Source organism: Mycteria americana, chromosome Z, assembly GCF_035582795.1.
Source record: "Mycteria americana isolate JAX WOST 10 ecotype Jacksonville Zoo and Gardens chromosome Z, USCA_MyAme_1.0, whole genome shotgun sequence".
NCBI classification, from domain to species: domain Eukaryota; kingdom Metazoa; phylum Chordata; class Aves; order Ciconiiformes; family Ciconiidae; genus Mycteria; species Mycteria americana.
This window is the reverse complement of record NC_134396.1, coordinates 73203113-73215974: the sequence shown is the minus strand read 5'-3', so window position 1 is coordinate 73215974 and position 12862 is coordinate 73203113. Positions and strand designations below refer to the sequence as shown.

Genomic DNA, 12862 nt, shown 5'->3' with positions numbered 1-12862 from the left:
TACTGTGTTAATGAGCCTGGCAGCAGAAAACTAATTGGGTACCAGGTGTATAATATTGTGAAGAACTTATGTCTCCATTTGCATGCATAGCTCTAGAACTGTTAGAAACAAAGGTAAAATGGCCTGGAAGATGTGTTATCTGCTTGCCTCATTGTTCTAGCTGTTTTTTAAAGTTTATTTGGAAGATTCAGGTCAGAGGATTCAGCTGATACAAATTAACATACTCCTCAACTTCACTGATTTACATAAGCTAAAGCATTAGATCAAACAAGGAAGTAGAAATAAAACAAAGAGATTTAGGCTTCTTTTTTTTTTTTAAATCAAAACGTCCTATGTTACCAACATGGCAACTCTAAAAATCAAATGAACTACGCAGACTGACCTGAATATTGTTAACACTTGCATTTCACCTTTTGAGGCACTCCACACTACTTTTCATCTGATGTACAAATATAAAATACTATCATGAATCATCACTGTTATACTACTCTGAAATACTTTACATGTAAAGGCATTGTTAGGATGGTACAAAGCTATTTTAAATACTTACACACTCATAAAAAATATTTTATTATAAAACTGAGAAGGAATCTACTTTTGCAGAAGTTTCAACTATTGAAACCTATAAGAAAAATAGGTATCATTGATGACAAAACCGAAACTACAGCAGCTGATATGGTTCCTAATACTTATGAAAATACATTCCCTAATGTTGATGCACATAATTGCATCAACAAGTGGACAAGTTGAAGTTCCTGACAAGTGGAAGAGCTAGAGCTATGACAAGTCACTTCCTAGCATGAACAGAATAGGAAAACTTTAATATGAAGATTTCTTGCCTACTGAAACATGTAATAAAAAGTACTAACCAAGAACGTCACTTTCACAGAAACAATCAGATTTGCAATGACAATACCAAATTCTTCTCAGCTGGATACAAGTAAAAGATACTTTGTGGTGCTCCTCAAAAGACCTGGTCACCCCAACTCCAGACAAATGTGGTGGGTATCTGTATAACATGGTCACCATTGCAACTGCTGTCTCACACACTTCTTGGCAACCTCAGCAGAGAACAATGTAGGATTGAATGTGTCAGACCAGTTTGCAGAAGAAATTTAATCCTGAATATAATTTAATTTTAATCTACACTTTCCATCCCTCGTTCTTTAAGTTAATTTTATTTTGTCAAAGCAGCTCAAATAAACTAAATATTTAGAGGTCAACTATGTTGATTATATATGCAAGTGCATTTTGCAGTTTGTGTGCATGCTGTAATTTAAATATTATAGAAAGCCTTATTAATTATTAATTATACAGTGAATGTGCAGAACGCCTATCCTCTAACAAATCCACTAGATTAGTAGAAGCGTTATTGCTTTTTTTGGTATTAGATTGATCTCACTAAGTCCTACTGATTTCCTGAAGTGTAAATTTTATCCTTTTTCATTTGGCTTTTCTTATCCCATTCCCCCTCCCTAACCTAAAATAGAGCTCGGCATATCTTGGGAAGTATGTGAAATATGGCATAAAAAAATATAGGTCAGAAAAATATTACTCTTTTCCAGATTTTGTGTGTTGTTCTCTTAACCTCATTGTAGACTTTCAGACAACGTGAATTGAATGGGTACAGGCTTTAGCCACAAAAGCCACAGGCTTTGCTGTCAATTCTTAGTCCTCTTATTTTGATACAAAAAGAAAACAAAAAAAATTCTTGGGTGTATTTTACCCTTTTTATGGACTAGGAAAGCATGTTCTTCTTCTTAAGTTTTGAATATGGAACGTGGCTGTGTGGAATGACCCTGCTAGGAATTAAGGGAAAAGTACTAATAACCTCTAGGGAGATTTTGCAGAGACTTTACTGATACCACCATAAAGAATAAGAATACCTCAGGGTAAGCATATGGCTTGTCAGTGCATGTCTGCTAAGATATGTTACTTCTCAGGGTACTATATTTGTATCACAAAATTCTGAAACAGATGAACAGAAAAATAGTCCTTATCTTTACAATACGTGTCTTTCCTGACCAGTATCAAACCAGTATCATAGTGGCACCAGGTCCTTATTAAGATACACAATCAATTCCTTATCAAAACTCTTCAGTTTCCTTGCTAATGTTTTGAGTGTTAGAAATTTGCAATTAATTAATTTTTCAACAATGATCTCTGCAAGCTAAAGCTGCAATGTGAAAAAGAAACAGACATAAGTGGGGGAGATGGATGGACAGGGTTCAGTGTTTCAGCTGTTCAGATTCTGAAAATTGGGTTAACATTAGTGTTGAGAGCAGAAAGGAAAGCGTGCTAGCTCTCAGCTCCATCAGGAGCTTAAGGACTGAGATGTGACTCGTGATATACAATTCTGCCTTCCCTTCCATACAGCTCCTTTGCAGGCAAGCTATTTCATAAATACTGACTTTCTTAAAAAAATAATCCAGTCATTTTCCTCACCAAAACTGAAATTCAATAACTGCTGGCATAACACCTTGGGACAGTGAAATAAATGCTATTTATAACATCTAGCAGTAACATAATATCATCAGGTATTCAAATATATGCCTTCAGCTACAGCATTTCCCTGAAGCATTCAATCCTTTTAAAGACCCAGTTTTTGTGGTAGTGGTTAAAAAATGTTCCTTCTACTTGATTAAGAGAACCATTTCATTCCCTAAAGGTATCAGATGTTACCTGTCAGGAATAGAGACAAGAATTGAGCCTTGTTTCACAGAAGAAATATTAAAAACACTAGACAAAATCAGTGTCACTGCAATAAGTTGATGAAATACAGCATTTAGGAAATAGAGCTTTGGTTAAAAGCTGCTGGCTAAGACTTAATCCAGGAAACAGCAAAGCCAATGCACACATACAAAAAAAAGAACCGAAAAAACAAACCCGCAAGCTGCTTGGAAAGGCTTTTAGAAGTTGATAAAGGCTATCAGCAAAGGCTTGTGTTCTCTCATAGTTAAAGAAGTAGACAGACTGGGAGTCACTGTGTCTAACCTCTCCAAACAGAAAGATTCAGTGTTGTTTTTAAGTGCTGACATAAGGTGAGGGTGGTAGCAGAAGGGACTTTCTGTACAGACTAAGGGAAGAAACAAATCTGTTTATTGTTTTTATGGGACCAGTAATTTTATGCCTGATAAGTAATTAAGAAAAAATAAAAGAAATGAATGAGGAATTCTCTATCTCCTGTGCTGTAGGTCTGGGGCTTCTGAGGGGGTGAAAGATGAGTCAGACCGTGACTCAAAGAGCTGTCATGCCGGCACAGGGGGAATTGAGAGCCACCTTCTGTCTTACCCTCAAAGTGGGTGATCTGGTCTCAGCAGTGCTGTAACATTAGTCATCTGATGGCAATAAATTCGTGGAACATTAAAAACTCTTTGCCATAAACACACAAAGCCATAGAAATAGCAAAAGGATAAAAGAGCAAACAAGGAGCAACCACGTGGATGCTCTTGCATGACACGGACCTTTACAAAAGACTACTTGGCCATCCACATGCAAGAGCAGTGGGCAGGAAGCACCTCCAAACCGGATCGTAGCCTTTGAACCAGATGTGGATTATGTTTCAGACTGGGTCTGGATACACCAGACCTATATCCTCACACCTAACGAGCATTCTACAATTCAGCAAGAATCATCAGCTGAATCCTTATACTGATTTCAACAGATCATGTGAAGTGTTGGGTGTAAAGCCTTGCAATTCCAGCGTGGATCTTCATTAATTTTAAAAATAAGATTGCTTCTGTGACTTAATGTTTCCATGTAAGGTAAGAACTGCAGGAGGGTGGGGAAAATATAGTCCACCCATGGAGCACAGCTCAAAGGCATTAAAAAAATCATCAGAAATTCATGTGTTCACAAGACTAAGACTAGAAAAATGGAGCACTATTACAAAATGCCCTATTGCAGCCCAGCGGCTTGTCTGCAGTGAATAATTCCTGGATTTTGGCAGGTACACATGCTAGTTTAATTTGCTTCTGCAAAACTTTGTGTACCTGCAGTTCCTTCTTACCAATCAACAAGCTGCTTTCAGCCACCACCTCCAACTTTGTTAAAACATATACACAAACCTGAAAAGGATTTAGTGTATGGCTGCTCCATGCTTTTCCTCTTGAGGGCATATAGAAAACAAAGACTTTACAGATTATAAATATACCCAGTATGAAATTACAGTTTGAGAGCTATCTGTCTAAAAAAATGGTCAGGTAAACAATGAAATAAATTAAAAGCTTTAAACTCTCCAGTGTTACCGTGAAAGGAAAATAGCCCTTATGCTAGAACTAAATCAAACAAGTCAATCTAAACTATATGCAAATAAATTTTTGCAAGGGACAAAGACTTCAACTTGTCAGTTCTAGAGTTACTTGAAACACTGAAAAAAGCCTCCCACAAACAGTTTCAAGGAAAAAGAAGTCCTGGAATGGGTATCTAAATGTGGCAGTAAGATAAGACTATAAACAAATGCACAGCTGCAGCGTGAAACTTACGCATTTAATTATGCATGATTGCTAAGTATTGGTTTTGTTGCTAAAGTAGTATCATCATCAGTAGTAAGTGGAACAACAGTATATCTAATTTTATGGCACCTGTAACAATAAAATTCTTTGATGTATGGCACAGAGCATGGTTTTAAGAAAAAAAAAAACCATTCAGTAGGAAAGAAAAAAAATATACTTTCCAGAATATTTTCTGGTTTCAGAAACATTCCCAGTTGTAACTTTCTCTTCCCTCTCCCCCACCTGCTTTTTTCTTAATCCAGTAAGATACACAGGAACTTTCTAACACTCAAACCTGAAGCAGATAAAAATAAATGTGAATAGAACAAAATGAAATTACTAAATTTTCCATCCAGGATATACAAGATGTTTTAGCCTAACTGAGTTAGTTACAGAAGAAAGTAAAAAGCAATGTGAGAAAACCTTTTATATTTTTTTTTTTAGAAAAGTAGCCTTTGTCTCCCGAACAGACAAAAACCCCCAAAAACTAATCCCCTGGAAAAGACAAAAAACATAAGGATTTCTACAGCCCACAACTTTAGATGAAGCTCTATTGAGAGTGCTTAACCAGCAAAAGGAAAGGAAGGGCAATGCAAAAGCCGGAAAAAAGGAAATAGTGTGTTATCAAAGGACTATTAATTGCTCCCAAAGTAAGAGCAAGTGATGATCTTCTTCCTTTATTTACTTGGACTTTCAGCTGTCTAATCAAAGAAATGTTGTGTTGGTTGTGCTGAAAGAAAACTGTACCTTTTGTTTCAGTTATTGCCCACTAGACCTTAAGGGCTTTCAGTGGATTGGTTTTATAGCTCACTACTGCACTTTAGAGAAGAAAATGAGCAGCAGACAGCTCCCACTGTCAGCTTATATGGTTAGTAAACAGGAACGGCATTACAGAGCACCACTCGGCTCACTGAAGTTTTGCGGCTGTTATTACTTGGTTGGTCCTTCCTCCAAAGCTGAAGTTTCTAGTTATAGTAAATTTACTGCATTTGGAAATCTGACTTTCTAATTATAATTAGCTTTAATATTCAAGCCAATAGATCAAAAAAGCTAAAACAAAACATCTTTCCACATGGAAGACTTAGATTACAGGTTTTGGGTACTTGCATTCCCTGCTCTCAAAGCAAAGCAGTTTGGCATGAGCTACATTTCCAGCGGCCCTCTTGCAGATAGTATCTGACTAAGTAAATAAAAAATGGTTTCTTACTGCCCTGCAGACCACAGTATATTAGACTTTTGTCTTCAACTCCAAAACCTGGAAGAAGGAAAGATGGAAATGCACCTCCTCCTTTTGTCATTTGCTCCCTGCATCCCCCTCATACAATGCGCTTACCAAAGTGTGCCCTACCAAAGCCATGGAAGTCTAAAAGTATCAAGTCCTCCTTCTATTCAGAGCAGTAAGTTTTATAATTTGCCTGCAGGCAGAATAGGAACAAGAAGCTTTTCAAGGTTTTTATGGCATAAAAGAATTCTTAAAACAGCAAAATTATTTTGGAAGAAAATGTCTAACTCCTGCTGGAGAGAGCAAAGATGTTCCAGATGATCTGTAAATAATATATAATGTATGCTGATTTTTTCCTCTAAATTTGCTCTATTCTGCCTTTTTAAGGCTTTCTCAACATTGAAAACAGAGCCTATTTCTAATAACGGATACCATTAAAGAATGCATGTGTACGGGCTGAAAACAACCGCAAGCACATTTCTCAGAGCATGTAAGACTTTATAGTTATTTCTGTCCAAGATGAGGCCTACAGGAGTGAAGAAAACCTACAATGACACTTTGTACCAAAATTTTTTATGCAAGATGTTTACTGTACTGCAGATGTTATAGGTTTATTTCTTCTCTTAGATGCTGACTGAACACAGAAAATCATTCCCCTGGGAGTCTGCGAGCCAAGGCACAAGTAAGTATCCCAGTAAACGTCTGCCTGCATCCACAGGAATCCAGATACCATTAAAAAAGCCGGTCTTAAGGAGCTGACGAAGCTCATGCTTTACTGGACCTGACCAGAATTCTGGCATCTCAGTGAAACAAACCCATAGAAAACGGGCAATTTATGAAAAAGCTTGCAGCACAACGGTGTCAGCTCCGGCTCAAACTCTGTTATTTCATGCCCCCCTCGCCCCCCACCTTTTACCCCGACGGAAGAGAGGAGCAGCGAGATGGAAGAGGGGTGATCGGGCGCCCTGCAAGCGCTGCACTAGCAGAGATGGGGCAGGAAGCACCGCCACCACCCAAACCTGTCCTGACAAAGGCAGCTCTGTCGGCCTGTTTACTTTTCCCAGTTTGCCTGCTTTGTGCCTTTGATAAATTGTCAGGACTAGTTCCTCCGAGGACTGCATTCCCCCAGAAAACACCCTCTGCCAGCCTCACATATGGTACAGTTTCTTGTGCTTCAGAAGCCTGCAGTTCTCGTAAGAACTCTTCATGTTTTCCATAATAATTTTAAATACTTTTCGCATTATTTCTCCAGCTGTGCTGTGTACAGACTGAGCGGCACTACAAATCCTGCCCTATAACATTACTCTTAGCTGGTGCTGCAATCTTGTGGGTTAAGCTGCAGAAATATTAAAAAATACAGATCAGATAGCTGAATGCCAAGCATAGTACCAGTGTATGCACAAAACAGATAACTTTACCAACATTATCCAGGCACTGAAAGAAAGCAAATTTTAAATCAGATTACCTTAGTTCATTTGGCTCCAAACAAGCGAAATGCTCAGGTTTCTCAGCTCCAGAAACACTTTTTAAAAAAGTGATCAGGCTGAACTACCTCCCAGAAATTAACACTGTCAGCAAGTTTATGGAGCAGGACATCTATTTGACAGAATAGTATTTTTCAAAGGCCTTGAAACAGTCAGGATTTTTCTATTTTTGAAACACCCAGAAAGAGCAACGGGAGAACACTTCTGCAGGTGGAGGCTGCCTGCCCGGGTCCAGCCTTGTCTCCTCTGGAGCTGGGCAAAGCTGGAGCACGAAAAGGGACAGTTGTGGACTAAGAGTGTCATTCAGGGGCTTGTGCAATACCACTGCTCCTTAAATTCACTTATTAAATGAATAGCTTATTTTGCAATAATTTGTCTGCATAATCAAGCTTATAGCAAGGCCTAGAATACAGGAACTGTTAATACCAGGGCGACTAAGCCATCCACTTGCAAAAGCCAGAGAGAAAAAGGGGTAAAATGCATGTCTGAGGATGGGAAATGTTCCGCACTGAGAACACAGAGTAGCCTTTTTCTGAAGAATGATGCATGCTCCGCAGCTGCTCTGACCTCGTTATATTCACTCTGCTGAAATTCAAACTTCCTATTCTGACATTTTCTTAGGAAGGTGAAGGAAGAGGTTTTTAAACTCGCCAGTCATGGATGATTAGACATCTTCCTTCCACTGATAATTAAGGGGAGTTAGATGCCTAAACAGTACTCATGCTCTCCAAAGCCTCACTCCTAGGAATGCGGCTTCTGGCAAGCAGTTTTTACATTGAATAATTTAACCTGCCCGTTCTCACTCACCACTCCTCTGAGCTTCAGCAGCTACAGTTCAAAATGAGAGACCACCTCTGGCAAGCCTGAAACAGATGAGTGATAAATTGCTTCTCCTCCTATTAAGCAATTTTCAGCACATTATTCTGGTCAATTCAGTAGGTGACCGTTCTCCCTCGGAAGGCACAGGGACCTGACGGAATGAAGAGGAAAGCTTTTTTCTCCATAGATAAACATGGTACATTTTTAATTCATTAAGATCCTCATCTAACTCCTCTAAAAACAATAGATTGCTCACAATGCTCTTTTAATTGGAATTACAGTGGATTACCAGCAAGTACAAATTCAAAGGTAATCCATATTTGAGAATTTAGTACTTTCCCACAGCTGCATTGCAAGTATTGTCTGCCTGTCATCAGCATTTTTGAGCATTTCTTGTTGTATTATTATGCTTTCACTAACCTAAAGCAGCAATGCAAATACTTATGCCCAGTGCAGTTCAAACTGGTGGTTTCAGTGGGACATCCCACGGGTGCTGATTTCTTCACTACGTAGCAGCATGAAGTATCCCATTCCAGCACCCTGTTCTTGATGTCACTGAAACTGTTCCCATTTACACCAAGAGGGCAGCCTACGCTTTAATATTCTGCCATAAAAACTCTTCCCTTAGAAAGGAGACGCGTTCCCTTCCAAATCAACAGCGGCTTCCTGAGAAGGTGGGGTTTCTCAGAAGCGCAGTCTCCAGAGACATGACGGACCTCTGCTACACGACTATACACAAGACCTACTGTTCTCGTCTCACGGTGTCCCTGTATTCCTGCGGTCTTTCAGGGAGCCACAGGATGCACTGGCTTCCTATCTTCTCTTGTCTCCATCTACTTGAATGGATGTCATAGGCTAAATTCCAAATCAGGATGAAATTAGGGTGCTGCCACTGACTTTTGGGTTGACTTTAAGCTTTTGCAGACTGCCTCTTTATGAAGTTATCTTTTGATGAAAGTCCTAATGGCTTGTGTGACCACAGGAAGAGAGATCAGTAATTATATTTTCCATCATTATTCTTTCCTGTTGGAGAACAAAATGCCTTTTTGTTTCACAAACAAAAAACTTCATGCTATGTAAAAAAAATACAGATAAAATTATGCTTAGATCCAAAAAAGGTCTTTCTTTACCAAAGCCCTGCAGGTTACCTAAGAACTGCGATCTTAAAATTTTGGTCGCATCTTTTCTCACACAGCAAAATCACCTACGAAAATAATTCCTGTGAAATGTATAATAAGAAACTTAAATTTGAATCCACAAAAGTCAAAATCTAGTAGTTTACTCCAGCTCCATGTAGTTATGGCATTGTCCAACATAAGAGCTGCATTCTGAAATAACAGAGGATTCAGTCCTCCAGAATTAATATTTTTACACTTGCCTTCTTTCTGGCTAAAAATCTCAGAAAGGCATACACACAGTGACACAGTGTGATTAAAAAAAGAGGAAACCAGAGCCCTGTGAAAGTATTGTAGGAGGTAAGCCCACTGCAGTAGCTCAGCACACACCTGACTGATGTGCGTATAAACAAACCATTCAAAGGCTAAAGGCAGGTCCACCTCCAAATGATTTTTACAATTGATGATACTAAGTGAGGAGGCCGGGTCCATACATCAAAGGAAAAATATTTATTTCAGACTTGATAAGTATCTATACTCATCCATTTAATCACACTATATTGGTCATGTGTTTGCTAGGAAGAATTTTTTTCCCTAATCCAAGTGATCCCCTTTCTGCAGGCTCATTCTCTTACACTTAGTACTCTGTTAAGTATATATTTTTTCAGACAATGAGCTGCGTGTAATTTTTTTCATTACTAGAACAGCAAATGGATGCTTAAGAAATCTTCAGTCGCTTTCTAGTTAGGGCTACAAAGGCACCATATTGTCTCTATAATAGTTTTGCATCATTTAATATCATGAATAGTTGTATAGTGTACTAGAATACATGGTACAATAAAATTAGTCAAAGATATCTCCGGTGCATTCACAGAGAAAATATTTGTGTTCTCTGAACGCAGAGAGAGAAATGTAAACTGCAAACAGTTAACCTTCTGTGTTGATTAATAAGACCACATGTCATGCATGCAATATTTATTCCTCTGTTCTTTGTATTTCAGAGGTAAGTATATAAAATACCTGAAACACTATAGCAATTGTCAGACCGGGCTTTGGAGATTTTGTAAGAGACAACTCCATTGATAGGAAAGAGACTATAAATAAAAACACGTGATAGATTTCATTGATCTAACACCCTCTGAACGTGTAACTCATCAAGGTGTTTTAGAACATTTAGGAGCCTTGTTTGAACAGCAATCCACGTCTGTCAGTAATTTGCATTGCAAATTCTTGCATTAGCTTCAGGGAAAAGCAGTGGGTGTACTCAGCTGGCTAGAGGTATGAGGAAGAAGAGATAAGAAACATTAAAATAGAAAAGCAAGAAAAAGTGTCTATTTTGAAGTGTGTACTGTTAATTAATAGATTATGAGCCAAAAAGAAAATGCATAAATATTCCAGTGATGGGGTTCACAGTTTAAAAATAAATTTAACTGAGAATTCAAAACAACTCTAGCAGACATTTTTTTTCTAGTAAATACCTGCTTTTTCAGTTCATGAAGTATTTTTCCCTGGTTTTTGAATGCAGGCAAAATACACTTTATTTAAGACTGAATCTTTTGTTAGTAAAATCCATACTAATTTGGCTAATGATCAGTTGCTGGCCAATGACAACAACCAACAGATTATGCCTGAAATGCACAGAATACACTTAATTGTTCTGAACTAGGCTTGAGCCTACAGTAATCACAGGAAGCTACTCAGATAGGTGTATGCACCAATGTACCATGGCGAGATAAATGCCTGACTGATCAGATTAGGTGAATGATCCTACCCGGCAGGGACTTGTGACGCAATTAACGCAGTGCTGGGCAGTCCTCGGGAAGACCTGGAAGTATCTTGTTCCATGGATTCATAAAGGCTCCAAGAGGTCTTATGCCTACAAGGGATCACCTAGTCACAGTTGAAGAAGAGGTACTCTATTCTTAATCAGATCTGTACAGTGATAAGCAAGGAAATGTCTGCCCCACTACAACCAGTTCTAGGAAATGTCTAATGCGTGGGAAGAATACAAGGAGTGAAATATATCTAGCTTTGGAGTCTAAGTATGAGAGTAAAGGCATGCAATGAAAATTGTACACTCTAAGCCAGCTTCTCTAGCACTGGACAACCATGTATTGTACATCCTAGTTACTTGTCACACACAGAAAATGCTTCCTCAGTTGGACGGATGGAGGATTTGACTGGCCTAAGTAAAAGACACAGATGGACTGGATTATTTCCCTACAGTCGCCACTACCTCCTTAAATCATCCGATCATGAGTTGATCTGGTAAGCAGGAAGATAGATAAGCCATAGCTCAGCTGAGACCTCATCTGTTTCTCTCCTTCAACCAGAGAAAGCTCAGCAACCTGCCTGCGGTAAAGGGATACCGAAGTGCTCTGTAGGACAGTCTGTAGTTTATACAGGATAGCCACCTGCCTGAAATAGGCAGGAGCAAGAAGGAATTTTCCTGGGAGGAGGAGGCTGGACTAGATTTTCTACTGTCTTCAAAGCATCAGAAAAAATGAAGTTGCATGAGATGGATACTATTCAAATTTTGTCATAACTTGTGACGTTGGAAACATCCCAACAGGCAAAGTCTAGTGTGGTAGAACACTGATAGCCCTCTCTCTAACGCAGAAGGTATGACAGAAGCCGGTGGGCATAGAGAAACGGTCAGGTCCAGCCAGCAACAAGGCACAACCTGAGCTTTGGAAAAGGAGGAGGGAACCATCAGGCTCTACACCTCTAGCCTCCCACCAGTTTGTTTAATACAGTTTCTAAACAGACCAAGAATTTTTCTGTCTCCTATCTATATCCATGGATTGCTTATGCCTAATTATATTTTCTTCAGAAGTGCTTTTTAATAAAACTGAAGACTGCTGCTTAAGCCCTTGTCACACACCTGTGCCATCCTTGTGATGTCAGCTCATTTATAATTAAACACTGGAGAGCTTTATGATCTGTCAGTCATCATTTATCTGGAAGGTTGTCCTATTTATCCAATTAAACAGGTATACATTGTCAGCGTATTATATTTTTTCTTGAATACTTGCCTGGTGCTGAAGCCCTGTACCATTTAATTTAATTTGCGTATACCAAAATCTAGAGCAAAATTCTTCTGAAATCAAGAAGTGTTATAATAAAAACAGTAGCTTCAGAGTTGGTATTATCTATGAGTTCTCATGTAAGCTTCATATAAAGATTGAATATGGAATTGCTATTGTATACTTTAATGTGGATTACTCCTTTAGTTCCCTTTCAAGTTAATATAAATTTTATTATAATTTATCTGACAGCTTGGTTACTGGCAGGAAAATTCATTTTGCTGAAAGATGAAGAAGAGTGAGAAAATAAAAGTGGCACTGTATTGAAAATAATATAAAATAAGGAAGGAGAATGAAACAGTATAAGTTTAAATTTTCCTATTTCTGAGAAGAAAAAGACAGAAGTCTAGGGAGATGTCTTGCTCATGAATTTATCATAAAATTTTAATTTGTCAATTATATCCCAGTAATATCTTGTCCTGCAGCACAGATTCCTTCCCTGGCTAATTAAAAATTATTTTTTCCATAGTGTAAAATGGTCTTTTGAAAAAAAAAAAGAAAACACAAAAAACCAACAACCCACCTTCTTCTCTAAGACTTGCAAATTCTTCTCTTCCAACAGATCCATGATAACACTACTGAAGAACTGACATGCTAATAATGTCTGTAAGAACTTATTAAAGACTGAGGACCCTGACTATGT

At 38.4% G+C, this 12862-nt stretch overlaps 1 protein-coding gene across 5 annotated transcripts in view; it reads right to left on the bottom strand.

Annotated features, from left to right (window-relative positions):
• The window catches only part of XRCC4 (X-ray repair cross complementing 4), a 186865-nt gene that overhangs the window by 35072 nt on the left and 138931 nt on the right, over window positions 1-12862 (bottom strand). The gene's annotated exons all lie outside the window — the stretch shown is intronic.